The 13660-nt window shown below is 44.0% G+C and overlaps 1 protein-coding gene across 2 annotated transcripts in view; it reads left to right on the forward strand.

The window, feature by feature from the left end:
* The first annotated feature begins 968 nt into the window (after positions 1-968).
* The window catches only part of LOC115815675 (signal-induced proliferation-associated 1-like protein 1), a 42585-nt gene continuing 29893 nt past the window's right edge, over positions 969-13660 (forward strand). For both annotated transcript variants that reach the window (XM_030778649.1, XM_030778655.1), the window contains exon 1: positions 969-1178. The gene's annotated coding sequence lies outside the window, so the exon portion shown is untranslated. The remainder of the gene's footprint in view (positions 1179-13660) is intronic.

Consider the following 13660-nt stretch of genomic DNA (forward strand, 5'->3'; position numbering starts at 1 on the left):
ATGTCAAACTGAAAAAAAAGACAACTTTTGAACGCTTTGATAGGATCATCTTCAATGTCCTTACCAAGGACACCTTTTAAAGGATCAGAACAATGCAATGTTATTTATGAATGTCTCTCTGATTTGGCATTGCTAAAGTGCATGCTAGGGCAAGTCAATTAAAGTCATCATAAATTGCCTGCAGACAACAGCTGGGTCAACTGAGAACAGGCATTAGTAAGACTTAAGTAAGTCAAAATGCAGCTTTTTTTTCTAACAGATGCTGACAAGGCTGAGGAAAAATAAATAAATAAAACCGAGTCCTTGGAAAGTTTATCAGGAGTGACGTGACCTTAATAACCTGTCGTAACAATGTTGTCATCAACAGCATCACAAACAGTTCACGCCACTTTGTAACGTCTGGTACATCTGATACAGATTCAGTGAATCATAATAAGTATCTCCTTGGTTAGGCACACAAACATCCTACCATAATTCTTTTCAGTTCATTGTTCAGCAAAATGCAACAAGTCTCTACAGGTTTAGAACGAGCTCACATTCCAGTGAGTGGCTCGTTTTGTACGGTGAGCTTTAGCGTTACAGAAAAAATGAACTGTCACCAAACTAGAAATGCAACACGGATGCCTTCTGTGCTGATTTAATAGTTCTACGCTCATTACTGGTAAAGTCAAAAGTTAAAGGTGATTTTTGCAAACATTGGTGTGCACACTGATATCTTCTCGACTTATTACTTAACAGCCACATAGTAGGCCTACGCCAAACAGCACTGAAAGGTGAAGTTTTGGGGTAATTGTGTGACACCCAGAGAAAACCAGCCATAGCATAGTGGTTACCACAGTAACGATTTCACGCGTGTATCCCATTCCATTGTATGCACTCTTCTCGCGAGATCCGTATTAGGGGGAGGATACAGTGGATCGTAGTGATCTCATCGCTTCAGCAACTGCATAGCGCAACGAGGCAAAGCCCTAACTTTGAAGCAAACTTCTAAGTTTCAGACTAGGATGAAATAACAGGTTAAACACCTCTTTGATTTAGCATCAAAGTCGTCGTTGGTGAATTCGCACCCGAATGCTGGTGTAATGTACGTGCGCTGTCCCTCTGAAAGACGAAAGAAGGAAAAACGCTGCTTAGTATTTTGATCATGACATCCAGCGGTTGAGGAGGGACAGAGAAAGGTGAGTAGAGAACACAACGTGTGCGATCCTGCGATACACTATGCAAGGTTGTATGTTTATTACCTTCACATCACATGTCACCTAACATTAGCGAGTCTTTCTTTCTGCCTGCCAGTGGGATGGAGCATCAGCTGTTTCTGACAAATGCTTTTGTGTTAGCGAGTACAATGCGCAATCAGGGGTATGTTCCCAAAAATCTTAGGAACAGAGGGAGGGAACGGCAAGGTTCCTTGTACTACGTTATGCTTACTACTTTTCCCTTCAAATAAGCTTCATCCACCCTCTGTTCGTTAAACTTAACATTTCAGCAGCCAACTGAAGTTGCCTGTGGTCTTTTAGGTTATTTCAGGTGTTCTCAAATTAGCGACTTAGGTTAGCTGCAATCCATAAATGGTGGGGTCGACACCATCCTTTGTCTAACACCATGACATATAATTAAACAACGTGTTGTGCTGGAATCTGCGTTTGAATCCTGTTTTGAAATGGATTGCACGTGGGTCTCGTACAGGGGCATGTGGATGCACATTGAGGGGTAAACTGAATCTGACTGTCATCAGTCATTTGATTTGAAACATAGAGATTGACAGGTAAACAGTGACCACCAGATGGGTGGTACATAGAACGTTTGACACGTAAATGATGTTTGTAGCCGTTGAATTGAGTTGTACATGTCTGTGGAGTCGTCCGTATGGTTGGTTGTTTCTCAGAAAGCATCAGAGCTGATTATTTTTCTTCTTCTTCTTCTTTTTGATTTCTTTTGTTACTTAAACATAAGATTGCGTGACATATAAATCCAGGTGTGTCAAAAGCAACTGTCAGACTTATCAACAAACAATTTCACTGTGGCCTGTAGTTAGTAATTTTAAACCACATGGACATCATATGCATAGTGTTTGATACAAATGTTTCGCAAATGCAGGCTTGTGTAAGATGTCTCATGTGGGCTTGTTAGCCATGGGAAATTTCAAATGACTGTTTTATGTTTTTTTGGCTTAACTAACCAGACCTTCAAATCTGTTTAACACCAAAGTAACCAGAAATGCCATAATAACAGGTATCACAGTTGCAGTTATGTTGCTAGCTATTGTTTGGCTCTCATCTTTTGATGTTTTCATCACAAGCTGAATATATAGCATGTCCCTATGGTTTTTTTTTAAAGGGGAGGGGGGGCAGGGTGGATTAGTACTAAATACAGCTCCCAAGTATGTTAAACATATTATTATAAGACCCATGGTATACCGATGTCAAAACAAAACCAAACGGGGAACAAAACAGAACAATCATTGCTTTTGCTGAATACTCTCAAAACACCCCCCCCGGTTAAAAAGACGTGCCCGTGAACGGCGGGGCTTATCTCGACGGCGCGGTGATGAATAAGCAGAAAGATTTTTTGTATACTAGGTGAAGAGCATGACTTGCATTTGGCGAACTGCACATTTGGGGCGTAAATGACAGCAGTCCAAGCACGTCTCTCTCAGCCACCTGAGCAGAATGCTGATGTCTGCTGCTTGTCAGGGGTGGTGGAAAGAAGCTCAAAGTTAAGGAGTATGGCTAGAGCTGATCCTGCTTAATGCCACACTATAGGAACAGACACCAGTGAGAAACAGCCTCTGGGTCATACCTGGAGAATTGAACACTTCTTGTCCACGGCCTTTCCCATGTCCTCTCTTGCTTGAAAAGAGGGGGTAGATACAACGATTTGGCCGATCTCACGGGGTTTAACAAGTTCTGTTTAAATTTGAGGTGGAAGGGTTGCTTCTGAATTGTTATCAAAGAAACGTTTTGAGAACAGACAGGATTCTGTTTCAAGACGGTATAATCGTTACTGAACGGATGGCCTGTCATGCTGTAGTTGTTTTGTGTTTTTTTTTCCCCCCCTGAAGTTATAGTTATAATTTGCAAAATAATATGCTTCTGGTAAAGTTGAACTTTTGAACTGGCTTTTCTTCAAAGGAACGACTGAATGACCGACCTCTTAGCCTCTAAAGCACAATAAACCACAATCTTGGCATTTGCAATGTTTTGGAAAAGACAGGTCAAAGTGAAACAGTCAGTGCAGATGTAAGGGGCCAAGCTGGAATTGATTTGCAAGCCTCCATGCTATTTTTGTGATCTGGAATACAACCATTGTGTTGGCACGGGCTGATTAAACTGACTGTGTCCTTTTAATTGTCTCTGTGATCTTGTTTCCTGCTGGAATGCTCGGCTCTTTGTGCGTGTGGACCCGCTGGGGACACAGTAGCCAATGAGATGGCCGATAGAGACAGAGAGAGCGAGAGAGAGAGCACCATGATCTCAATGGGAGGATGATGTCATCTCTTTTCAGCGTGCTGTCTGTGAGGAAATGCAGATTGAACAATGAAAAGTGCCCCCTCCATCACGTTCGAGGGTTTGGTTTTTGTTTTTTTTTTTCGATCCACAAAATGCTTTGTAATGGTTTACTGAGTCCGGGCTTGTTAATGATTTGTTCGAAGAGGACGCTTGATATAGTCAGTTCTTCATTGCCGCTAAGTGTCGTCCCCATCAACTTGTCCCTCAAGTTATTCAGAGGTGAGTTAATTAGGTTACACATGGTTCTTTCTTTATTGATTTTTGAAGAGTGTTACACTCAGTGGTCATGTGCCTTACAAAAAGCAGTATGTGTGTAGTAGTTAATTCTCTGAGACCTGGATGACCTGCTGCTCCAGTTAATTAACTCCCATGAAACCCCAGACATAGTGAAAGGGGGGGGGGGATAGGGAGGGGGGTTTGGGAGGTATTGGGGAAGTGTTAAAATGTCATGTGGGCATAGCAATGAATGCATGTTGGATCCTCCTCACATTTAGTGTCTCTTTGACACATTTTAATGGGAACTTAAGCTTACTGAAGGTGATGTGAATCGGAGTAAAAAACTAGAAGGAAATTTCATGGTTAGGTTTTATTTAATCATAAATGATATACGTATATATCCTTTGACTTCGACCCACGGCTTTGACATGAGATGATGACCTGAATCCAGAGGACATGGAACAGATGTCTTAACTAGACACGCCAATGAGCCCAGACAGGATGGATTTCCAGTTCTTCCTCTGTCCCAAGTCCCAAAGCACATATCAAAATAAGGAACATTTGGCAAACTCCATGCTAAAACTAACAGCTTAGTTAGAAGAGAAACCAGCAGACCCTGACGATGAGTGACGGGCTTCCAGAGCGTTCTCCCTGGACAGTGTTGTTGTGATTCACCTGAATCTGTCTTGACTTGCCTGTTCCTTGTTTTCATTTGTCTTGCTATCCACCCCCCCCCCCCCCTCCACCCCCCATCTCATTCTCAAACAGCGGAGATGACTCAAGATTGCTATTCTCCTTATCATGTTACAAAACAAAGCAGACACTCCTCTCGGGTGTTAGCATTGTGTCTGCTGGACAGATATCACACCCTTACATCTGACCACATGTTGTGTTCTAAAACCGTAACATAAATAAACTCCGCATTAGATTCTCTTGTTTAATAAAATCTTTGGAAACAGGGGGTGTTTGGGTTGCTTATGATCAGTTCTTCTTAGTGAAATCAGGACAAGTTTTAGCTCATGTTCCCAATAATATTCTCACGATATTCCCCTCATAGTTCCACATGTTAGTCACGCAGGAAATACCAGGATACCACGGTTATTATTCTGCCAAAAAAGAAACCCTTTCACAATAGGATTTTTTTTTTCTAAACTGAGCGGGATTCACTTTTACTTTTCCGTTATTTCCTGAAGGCTCTCGGAGCATGACGGTGTTTTCCCATTCCGACACAAAGATTCCACTTCTCCTCTGTAAGTTTTGGCACTTCATAAATTACCGGCGTGTGAATTCCTGCGCTTCTCTCGTCATGGTTGGCCATGAGGAAGAGAGCCTGCATTGGCTGCAGTCGCATTCGTGACCTGGCCTTGAAATAACGTATGTTCTGTTACAAAAAAAGAAAGTGAGAAACGAAGAAAATTTGAAAGGAATTTTCCGTTGTTTGTGTTACTGGACAATTGGAAACATCGGAGGAGGCTTCGAATACAGAGCGCTTCCCTTGTTAGAGCCATAGTTTTCTGGCATTGAAACCGGCGGCTTGTTTACATGGAGTCAAATCAAAGGCTGACCATTGCCCGACTTAGCGTGAAGTCCTGCACAACTGTAATCATCTCTTGTCTCTGTCTCTTGTCATCTAGTATCTGACATCTTAGCAGGTGCTAATGAGATTTTGTCGAAAGCTGTGCTAATTGCTTGGCATTCCCGTGAGATCATAGAGGAGCTAACAAAACAGCTGCACCTGCTCCGTGTGTCCTTCCGTGCCCCTGTTTCACTCAGTTTGGTCGTAAACAACAAATTCAGCTTTGTAATTATGAACGCTTATGATGACATACATCGATAGTTCTTTCCTGAGCCAGCGGTCCTTCCGTAAACTGAGGTTTGACATTCATTCAGTCCCGGAGCTTTTTGGCAGAGTGGCTCGTTGCTGTTTGTTTGGAAATGTTTGTGCTGTCCTCTTTCTTGCTCTGAAACCGCTAATGATGAAGTCCTTGCTGCTGTAGCTTTTTGGAACTTTGTCAGGCAACTCAATAGCATCTTTGTTCTGCTATGGAATTCAGGAGGTGTTAATTGCTCTCCATTCAACCAGGAGAATATGCAGCAACTGTTAAGAATTTTCATTTGGAGTGTGTGTCTATTTATGTGTCTGTTTGTGTTTGTGTGTGTGTGTGTGTCCATTACAAGCAATGATTGAAACCCACTTGACTTACATTAGTTTTGAAAAGGGCATTAGGAAAATCTCTTCTATAATCCAAGTTAAGACAGATTCAAGAGGAAATAAGCTCCAAACTGAACATGGGTTTAGCAGCAGCTGAAGAGCCGCGAGTATAACGCCAACGCAAGAAAGAAATAATGGATTCAGCAAACGGCCCTGTAGTTTTGAACTCGGTTGTGCACCACGGCAGAAATTCATAGAAACCGCTGAGCCAAGAGCCAGCTTGGTATATGGACCATATAATCCAGGTTCCTAAAAAAAACACACGTGGTCAGAGCATAAGAATTTGACCGTCACGATTTAGTCTCAGTCCGATTTAGTCATATTCGTTTAGTGGAAGGACACGATGCAATTTCAAACAAATGTTCACAGGTGATTTAGCTTTGGTTAGATAACATGGAAAAAAAATTCTGCATGAAGTGTAGGCTACTTCTTGCTCTGAGGGTGTCATGCAAAAAAAAAAGACCAAAAAAAAAAAAAAAATTAATGACTATCAGTGACATTAAGCATGAATCGACAGAGTTATTAGGCGTGAGAACTGATTGTGATATTCTGGTTCTGTGTGTGTATAGAGCAGGTTTTGTGGTGAGAAAACAGCAGTGGTATAGTGGTAAGGGAACTGGCTCAAGAACCAGAGGATTATGGGTCCAAATCCAAAGCATGACGGCTCATTGCTAACTTGTCTTTGTGCTAGAGACTTAACCCCCTAGCTACACTGGCCAGGAGTCTAATCTTTGAACTTCGTAGGAGACTTTAAAAAAAAGAGGTTTTTTTTGTCTTTCTCACAGACTCTGTGACTAACATTGATTTGCCTGGGGTTCCAGCTAAGGATTTGTTCAATAACTTGTGACTTTTTGCTTGCTCTAGTCATTACTGTGTATTAAGCTGATAAACAAGTGACTTAGGACATTTTGAGTTCTGTCATTCTTCAGGCCTTCCCTTTTTCGGCTGTTCACGTAAATTGTTTCATTGTTTTTGGCACAGTTCTCTGATACTCGGCGGTGTCATTCTGATCAAGCACGCTGATTCCTCCGTGGTCACGTCTCTTTACCTCATCCTACTTTGTCCTGATATTTTTAAATCATGGTTCTTTTCCTCTGTCTTGGTGTCTGAATGTTTGGGGGGGGGGGAAACAGCAGCACACGTAACACAACAAAGCCAGGGGGTTGTTGCAGCAAATATCAGAGCTGACGTGAACTTTACTGGAATTGCTGACAATGAGCAGCTTGTTTCATGACTAAGGGCAAAAAAAAAAACCCTTTCCATTCCAAGCGTGTCTCCGATGTTCTAAGTTATACAAGTCTGTCGCGTTCCTCTCAGGTATGAGTTTATTGCCTGTTTCTACACAAACGTGCCCCTCATAACTCAAATACAGACCTAAAAACCCTAGCTCGATATAATCTATCAGCATCGGCAAACGATCAGCTTATATAATCTACAGGGTTTTTTTTGTTTGTTTGTTTGTTTGTTTTTGTTTGTTTGTTTTTTGGAAGCACTTATTGGCCTCCAACATTCGTGGTGTATATTTCGGTGTTCATGACGTTTAGCGTTTGACCTCAGCTCTGTTAGTGTCCCGTTGCCGTGGCTACGGGGCTGAATGACATATTGCATGTCGCACTGATTTGTTGTGTTGACGTTGCCCCACAGAGCAGAATTTGACAGGACACTGTCACTTGACCTTTTGGCACCACACCCATTTCCCTCTCAGACTCCTCCCTCTTTTAACTCAGGGCCTCTCGCATCGTATTTCAGGATTATGTCATATTTATGAATCGAATTATACAGTCAAAGGGACACCATTTGTAGCTGCTGCTCCTCCTAAAACTTTTGATATAAATCGTAAGCGTTTTAGAACGGTCTAGTAACTACTGGGTAAGTACTTACTGATTTAGAGGTTTTGCTTGACTGTTTCCAAGTGTTGTAATATGCACTTACATGAGTCACAGTGAACTTTGGGTCAGTGCGCAGTTATTGTGCTGATAATAGTAGCCTAAATGCAGGACTAGTTCAATTTCTTGGATGGTTCTGATTGTGTCCTTTTGTCCTTAACCCTGTTTTAGGCCCTAAAGGTAGATTTAAAGTGGTGTTTTGGCCCAGGTCCATCACAGGCTAGCACTGAATAGCTGCCCAAATCACTGCATACAGGCCAGAGGGCTGAGTGAGCGTGCTGGACCCGCCCTTCTCTGAATCACTGTTTTCCCGACCTTCCTGCCCAGGGGTCAACTTATCTTCAGTATTCATGTGCTCATGTTCGTCAAAGCAAAACAAACAAATCTTGAGTTCCACCTGTCAGTGGGGGGAAAATGGTGTGTTTTTCTCTTTTCACTCACAAAGAGAAACTAATCGCATTGTTACCAAAACTCTGTGTGTGTGTGTCTGTGTGTCTGTGTGTGTGTGTGTGTGCGCGCACACGGGAACATGTAAAACAACATATGAGTTTTGTATTTGAAGAAAAAACACATGTGCTGTTATCTTCAGGAGCTCAGTTATACTTGGCCTTTTTCTTGATTGAACATTTTTTGTCAAACAAGGAGGAACTAAATTCAGTTGAACAGCATGGCTTTGTTCTCTGCCGCCTGTGAATTACTGTCATTTTGAGGAGATTTGATAGCAGCTTTTGGGGGAAGGCTGGTGTTTGGCCTGCCAGCAGGGTTTTGCATCTGAAAAGCCAGGAATTATATGGTCCATGCACACCCTTACACGCTCTCTCACTGTTCCTCTCTGTCTGTCTCTCTCTCTCTCTCTCTCTCTCTTTCACAAACACACTCTCACACACACACACACACACACACACAAAGTGTATTCTTTCTCACAGTCATTCACTTAATTATACTGCTCTGCTATGACTTCTATTTCCAGCTGCCTTTCACAATGTTTTACTGTGGGATGCCATATCTCGTCCATAAGAGTGCCAAAAAAAAAAAGAAAAACCCCAAACAAACAATAGAGTATCAATTAAACTCTCTAATACAGTGTGGATTAAGCTACAGACCAGCCAGTAGCCACATATTGTACCAAAGGGTTAGGCCAACAGGGCTGGAACTGGACGACGTTCGAGGTTTGGCCGAGAATTATCGCGTTTCTCTCAGCGGAGATGAGGACTTTCCCTCTTTAGACCGTGGTGACCAGCGCTTGACAACCATTGCCTTTTCACTGCCTTTCACACACACGCACACACACACACACTGTTTTCAGTTGTCTTTACTGCTTTTGAAAGGGCAGGAAAAAAAAAAAAAAGAATGACACGAGAACTTTGCGGTCAGGGCTTCGCTTTTCACTCAGCTTGTGACTTATTTGTGGGAAGTTTCTGGTAAAGGACATGTAATAAAATGTGCCAGGGAAATAAATAGGCTCATTTTCTCAGCCCTCCGAGCTCTTAAAGTTTGTTAATTTTTCATTCGGCTTCGCTCCGGACCTGGAATGCCTCGACCGTGAAGAGTTATGTCGGCGTTGTGCTTTAAGTATGTGCGTGGAATTCGGAATGAGGAAAACCATAACTTTGGGGAGAGTGACTCCTGTTTCTAATGACATCTCAGAGAGAGAGAGAGAGAGAGAGTTTGTAGAACAAAGGGGGAGGGAGTGAGAGAATTTGTAGAACAAAAAGAGAGAGAGAGAGAGAGAGAGAAAGAGTTTGTAGAAAAGGAGAGAGAAAAAGAGAGAGAGCAAGCGAGAGGGAACCAGAGGCAGAGTTTATAGAAAAAGGGAGATAGAGTGTATGTTGATAAAAAAAAAAAGAGGGAGAGAAAAATAGAGAGAAAATGTGTTTTGAAAGAGGAAGGGAGGATGAGAGAGAGAGAGAGAGAGAGAGAGAGATCAGGGGAAGGGTAGGAGTCAATCTCATTAATAGGCTTACACTGCTGAGGCTACTCTCATTGTCAGTACATGGGCCTGGGTTCACTGTGGAGGTGCCTCTGGTCTCTGGAATTTCAAAGCCATGTCTCTCACAGTCAGAGACTCAGAGTTTTCATCTCGCTCTCTCTCTCTCTCTCTCTCTCTCTCTCTCTCTCTCTCTCTTGCTCTCTCTCTCTCTCTCGCTCTCTCTCTCTCTCTCTCTCTCCTGCTCTCTCTCTCTCTCTCTCTCTCCTGCTCTCTCTCTTCTCTCGCTCTCTCTCTCCTGCTCTCTCTCTTCTCTCGCTCTCTCTCTCCTGCTCTCTCTCTTCTCTCACTCTCTCTCTCCTGCTCTCTCTCTCTCTCTCTCTCCTGCTCTCTCTCTTCTCTCGCTCTCTCTCTCCTGCTCTCTCTCTCTTCTCTCTCTCTCTCTCTCCTGCTCTCTCTCTTCTCTCGCTCTCTCTCTCCTGCTCTCTCTCTCTTCTCTCTCTCTCTCTCTCCTGCTCTCTCTCTCTTCTCTCTCTCTCTCTCTCCTGCTCTCTCTCTTCTCTCTCTCTCCTGCTCTCTCTCTCTTCTCTCTCTCTCTCTCCCTCTCCTCTCTGTAGTACTGCTGGAAGTGTATATCAGTGAAGTGTGAAAACTTGGTGCCTGAGTGTTTCCTGCGGTGCACATTCTGAGGTTGCCCCAGTTTTTTTTTCCAGATGTCTTTTGGAGATGCAGCAGTTTCTATCTTTGTAGGTAAAATAAATCTCAACATTAGAGGAGACTCTCTGGCACTCGTGCTTCGACTTTCCCGCATCGTGAACATATTTGACATATTTGGTTAAAACCAAATATTGACTTTCTTGACTTGTAATATGGACCATTACTGTCAGATGCCATGGTTTAGATTCCACACCTGATAAAGCTGATCGCTGCTGAATTGATCTTTCCAGGCTAAATATGCATGACCTGCTTGTGTGTGTGTGTGTGTGTGTGTCTAGTGCACTGCTGCATCACTCTCAGTGTATCTAAGTAATTTAAAGCACTCACTGGCTGTATTGGAATAGTGAGGGTAGAGTAAGGTAAAGTACTGCCTGGAGCTGACTCAGTTTGTATGCTCTACACACACATACACACACACACACACACACACACACAAATTCACAAACATATATGTGTCCACACAGATGTTCGCATGCGCGCACATATATGCACACACACACACACACACACACACACACACACACACACACACATAAAATATGAAATGAAATTGCACAATGATACGTTTTTTTTTTTTTCACTCCGAATTGGAGTTAGAGTCTGTTGAATCACTACTGAAGTCTGTATTATTTTTATGACCTTTGTCTTGCAACAGAGTTGTTCGCAAAACAAGTTGACAGAGTGCAGGACTTTAGACACACTCCATCCTCCAGAGCAAACCTGAGGTGACAGTGACAAGGCAAAAAAAAAAATCCCTTCAGCTGAGACATGAAGTAAACTTAAAGGGAACTACGACTCAGGAGGGGCTACCCATCCTCCTCTGATTGGCAGAGGAGATAGTTAAGAGTATAGGGAGTGCAAGGTTAGAGTTGTTAGTCACTTGTAGGGAGCAATGAATCAGCTCCAAAAATAAAAAAGGAGAAATGAGAGACATCATTAGACATTGTTTGTGTGAATGCTGAGACAACGAAGGCTAGAATTCATCAAAGATATTTGCAGCTGGAGTTGAGTCAGGGAATGAGCGGGAGATGAGAGGCAAGTTGTCGTGACTTTAGAAGTATGTTAGCCATCAGTGGACGGTATGCGCGTCACTGTCTAGGCGGCTAAATGGACACGCTAATGAGATGACGTCCTGGGGAACTGGGGTTAATTGATTTTAATGATATAAAAGACCACAGCTGCCTTACGGTAAGGGGTTAACAGAGAAACGGTCCGTGCGTGGAAGATGCCCAGAGACATTTTATATTGGGACTCCCCAATGACTATATTTGCATTGTAACTGTGTTAACCTACATTCAAACCGCTGAAAATGTGCGTCTACATTGCTACAACCTTATTACATAACATGATTTTATACGCCGCCTGCCCCCCCCCCCCCCAAAAAAAAGACGCACACTCTAATATTTCCTTGGACCACATTCAGCTTTGATTATGACGCGCCTTCGCTGTGGCGTTGTTTCCACAACCTCATGTGATGTCATCACATTTATTTCCGTCCAGAGTTGCATACATTTTTGGCCGAGATCTTGTTGTACGACGGGAGAGTCGAACCGCTCCGTAAAGTCTTCTCCAGCGCATCCCAAAAGACTTTCAACGAGGTTAAGGTCAGGACTCTGTGGTGGCCAATTCATGTGTGAAAATGATTCGTCATGCTCCCTGACACATTTTGGGGCAGCCGTGGTCTAGAGGTTAGAGAACCGGGCTCGTGACCGAGGGTTGCCGGTTCAGTCCCCAGGACTGACATTCACGGCTGTGTGCCCTTGGGCAAGGCACTTAACCCAAATGCCCCTCGGGAATGCTGAGCACCGTTCCTGCGCCTGGTGTGTGTTCACTACCGGTGTGTTGGATGGCTGTTCACGGTATGTGTGTGTGATCACAGAGATTTATATTTACATTAAGCCTGATGAATTTTGGCATTGTCGTCCTGGAATATACCCGTGCCATCGGAAAAAAGATCCATTGATGGGATAACCTGGTCATTCAGTACATCCAAGTACTCGGCTGACTTCATTTTATAGCCACATAACGTCGCTGAGCCTAGACCTGACTGACTGAAGCAACCCCAGATCATAACACTGCCTCCAGAGGCTCCAACCCCAGATCATAACACTGACCTCCAGAGACTCCAACCCCAGATCACAACACTGCCTCCACAGTCAACCCCAGATCATAACACTGCCTCCAGAGGCTCCAACCCCAGATCATAACACTGCCTCCAGAGGCTCCAACCCCAGATCATAACACTGCCTCCAGAGACTCCAACCCCAGATCATAACACTGCCTCCAGAGGCTCCAACCCCAGATCACAACACCGCCTCCAGAGACTCCAACCCCAGATCATAACACTGACCTCCAGAGACTCCAACCCCAGATCATAACACTGCCTCCAGAGGCTCCAACCCCAGATCATAACACTGCCTCCAGAGGCTCCAACCCCAGATCATAACACTGCCTCCAGAGTCAACCCCAGATCATAACACTGCCTCCAGAGGCTCCAACCCCAGATCATAACACTGACCTCCAGAGACTCCAACCCCAGATCATAACACTGCCTCCAGAGTCAACCCCAGATCATAACACTGACCTCCAGAGACTCCAACCCCAGATCGTAACACTGCCTCCAGAGTCAACCCCAGATCATAACACTGCCTCCAGAGACTCCAACCCCAGATCATAACACTGCCTCCAGAGTCAACCCCAGATCACAACACTGCCTCCAGAGGCTCCAACCCCAGATCATAACACTGACCTCCAGAGACTCCAACCCCAGATCATAACACTGCCTCCAGAGTCAACCCCAGATCATAACACTGACCTCCAGAGACTCCAACCCCAGATCACAACACTGCCTCCAGAGTCAACCCCAGATCATAACACTGCCTCCAGAGGCTCCAACCCCAGATCATAACACTGCCTCCAGAGGCTCCAACCCCAGATCATAACACTGCCTCCAGAGACTCCAACCCCAGATCATAACACTGCCTCCAGAGGCTCCAACCCCAGATCATAACACTGACCTCCAGAGACTCCAACCCCAGATCACAACACTGCCTCCAGAGTCAACCCCAGATCATAACACTGCCTCCAGAGTCAACCCCAGATCATAACACTGCCTCCAGAGTCAACCCCAGATCATAACACTGCCTCCAGAGGCTCCAAATCCAAACGCCGACTTTTTTGGCCAGGCAGTGTA

Source organism: Chanos chanos, chromosome 1, assembly GCF_902362185.1.
Source record: "Chanos chanos chromosome 1, fChaCha1.1, whole genome shotgun sequence".
In the NCBI taxonomy this organism is placed as follows: Eukaryota; Metazoa; Chordata; class Actinopteri; order Gonorynchiformes; family Chanidae; genus Chanos; species Chanos chanos.